Below are 3287 nucleotides of genomic sequence, written 5' to 3'. Positions count from 1 at the left end.
TGCGCTGCGTAAGTATGTGGGAGGAAACTATGATGCAGTAAAGAGTAATATACATATTCATACGATACGTATACCGCCGCCGGTTCTTCATGTTAGCGTTATGCATCACCTGAAAAGAAGAGAGTAAGATGCTTGGTGGTGGTTTTTTTACATTACTCCGCTGTCACTACGATGAGACGATTATACACTTAACACTTGTAACGATAACTGAAACTATCCAGAGTTAAAACAACCCTACACTCTGTTGATCGTACTCGTGTTATGAATCGTAATCTTAGGTACCCCACCCCGCCGAGGCGCGGACGTAAGTATTGCTTGCCACTAGTAAGACATTATCCAATATGCTGAATTCACTCGTAGGACATGCTATACACGAGGTGGTGTCACCGCATCACCATCCTATGGTTGTCCAACACTCGCAGTACATATAAAGTCCTTCTCTAGAACAGGTTTTGTCTAATGCGTTTACTTACCTCGTGTACCCTGTGAATGAGTCAAAGTGAGGGAGAGCGACATTTAAGGCCTCAAATTATGCTGCTTAATTATTGTGAGTCAGGACTTGCAACTGACCAAAATTTCTAAGAAATCAACTCCTGAGATAAAGTTTACAAAAACAGTATCATTAACCTCTGCTGGATCAAACCACCAATCTTCCAGTTTGTGGACAACCTGCTCTACCAGAGTCACAACCACCTTACTGTAAATACTGTACAGTGACTGTTGATCACTGAGTCACAGGTATATAAAACAGCATAAAACCAAAAATAAGCACATGGTTCAACAGCACAGCACTGAATAAATGGAACAGAACTCCCATAGGTGAAAGTGTTGAAAAATAAAATGGATGAGTGGTTACTGGAGGTGTGGAATAACAAGTGTGTTTATAAACCATCTGCACATACCACAATGTGTGTGTTTTGAATGTCTTTATGAGGATGGATGCCCTCAAAAGGACAGACATATGAAATATTCTGTTTGTGTACTGCTTGGCAATATAAAGATTAAAAACCTTATTTTTTGACGTTTGTGTTTAAAGAAAATAGATCCACAGTTGGCAACTAAATATGTCTATTTGTCATTACTCTGGTTTTCTGTTTGTTTACAGCAGCATAGTCTGCATGTGATTGTGCTTGTGTATATGTGTGTGAGTGCTTGCATTACTAGTACTATTACTAATAGTAGGGACAAAACTGACAAAACACACAGTCATATTTTGGGGACTCATTTAACATCTAACATTTAACATTAAAAAGAAAAGGTGGTTCCTACAAGGTCAAACAAATTTTAGTGATTTATCATCAGGCTTGTGTAATGGGCTGGGGATAGGCATGTAGTGGTTGTGGTTAAAGTTAGGGTAAGTCTCCAGAGAATTAGGGTTAGTTATTTCAGTGTCCTGCTAAGTGGCAAAACAAGTGTATGTGTGTGTGTGTGTGTGTGTGTGTGTCTGCATTTACACTGCCAGTAGGAGCTATCTTTGTTTTATATACGATTAGCTCTTGGTTGTCGAGGATATTTGTTCCATCAGAAACATCCAGCATGAGTCGAACTCAGCAGCGTATCAGCATTATCTCTGGTTTACTCTTAATATCAGGTAATGATAACATACTTTTATTCACTACTTTGTAGTATGCTTTTTATTTTTCAGACTGAAGCATGTTTACCTCTGCAACTGAAAAGTTCCTCTTTCTTCTTGTGTGACTAATAAGCAGCACTATAATTATTTTAGAAATAATTCTTTTAGTTGATGTTTAATTGGTCCTTATAGTGCAATGATATTGATGTCATCTTTTCTGTTTTGACCAGGCACATTTTAATTGACTCTTAGCTTTCATTAAGTCATTGTGACGTCTCTATTAAACAGAATTTGCCCCATGCTATATAATATCAATATCGTAACACTACTCAGTGTATTTGGCTATTTTGCTTTCGGGTTTTCTGTTCCATTTTCAATGATATTCAAGTCTACAATAATATTCAGTTTAGTGACTTTGCAGTTATTTTATCATACTTAGGTTGCATTTCAACTACAGCCTGACAGATGTGGGATTTTTGAGACCGATATGATTACAGATATGATGGAGCTGGAATTAAAACAGACCTTTTCTATGTGGATTATGCATTGATTATGACAATGGAAATATCTTTCTTAAAAAAATTACTTTATAAAAGAATATTTAAGTTAAATATTAACTATCACCGTATATTGAATAATATATACTCACAGATGCGATACCGTTATGTCTGTGATGGGCCAATATCAGCCGACAAATATATTGGTCAGGCTCTAATTTCAACCATTTGTAAACAAATCTGTACATGCAAAGTATTTTGTTGTTCGAAAGTGCAATTAAGATGTAATTTAAGTGTTTTTTATAAAAGTTTTTTCTCGTCAGTGTCTCTATGTTACAGTAAACTGACCTGTAAAGAAGGGCAGAGCGGTCCAACCTACGAGTCCATACAGGCTGTGTTTGACCTACAATCATTCAGGCCAGCAGTGAACCTTAGCAATCCCACCATAGCCAACATTTCCTTCACCCTTTATGCTGTTCTGGGAGTGGTGAGTTTGTCAATTAGCAATCTAAGAAAAATATTAAGAGCATCTAGATCCAGATTAAAGAAGTTATGAGAGAATACTGCTGAATAAGGGAATGTGAGATCGACAGATGTTTAGTGTAATACAATTGGCAATCTATATATGTGCAAACTTCACTGCTTATTGTTAGAGGGTAGCAGTCAGCTTCACATAAGGTTTACCTGTTGTTTACTGTATTTCAGAGTGAGAAAACCCAGATACTCACTACTTTCTTGTGGCTGAGAGTGGTAAGTAACACAGACATAATACACTCAATAAACGTAACGCAATCTCATTCAAATGTATCATGTGCCTGTATTTGGAACAGGAACAAATACAGAGATTAAAAAATGATAAGAAAGCAGACATTTTATATTAATGTTTAACAGTGCATTATTCCTGATTTATTTCACGGCAGTACTGGCACCATGAGTTCCTGATTTGGGAACCTGATGAGTGTGACGGCGTCACCAGGATTTCTCTCCCTGTGAGGCAGCTATGGTCTCCAGACATCATCGTGTATGAGTTGTAAGTTCTCCAGCTGTAAAATGTTTAATTTTTCCTGTTTGATCTGAACTAAATCGCTCATTGCAACCATTCACATCATGTGAAGTGTCAGTGTCACTGACGCTTCCCACCAACTCACCAACAATGAAAAATGAATCCTATGAGCATAATTGTTTCCCCATGGATGTAATTTAATTACCATCTCAAT

General features: G+C 37.2%; 1 pseudogene; it reads right to left on the bottom strand.

Moving 5' to 3' along the window:
• LOC118322037 overlaps positions 1-3287 on the bottom strand; it is a 23737-nt pseudogene that overhangs the window by 12899 nt on the left and 7551 nt on the right.

Source organism: Morone saxatilis, unplaced genomic scaffold (assembly GCF_004916995.1).
Source record: "Morone saxatilis isolate NCDOM2014 unplaced genomic scaffold, NCSU_SB_2.0 Contig12, whole genome shotgun sequence".
NCBI lineage: Eukaryota > Metazoa > Chordata > Actinopteri > Moronidae > Morone > Morone saxatilis.
The sequence above is the reverse complement of the archived record's forward strand: the minus strand, read 5'-3'. Positions and strand labels throughout refer to the sequence as shown.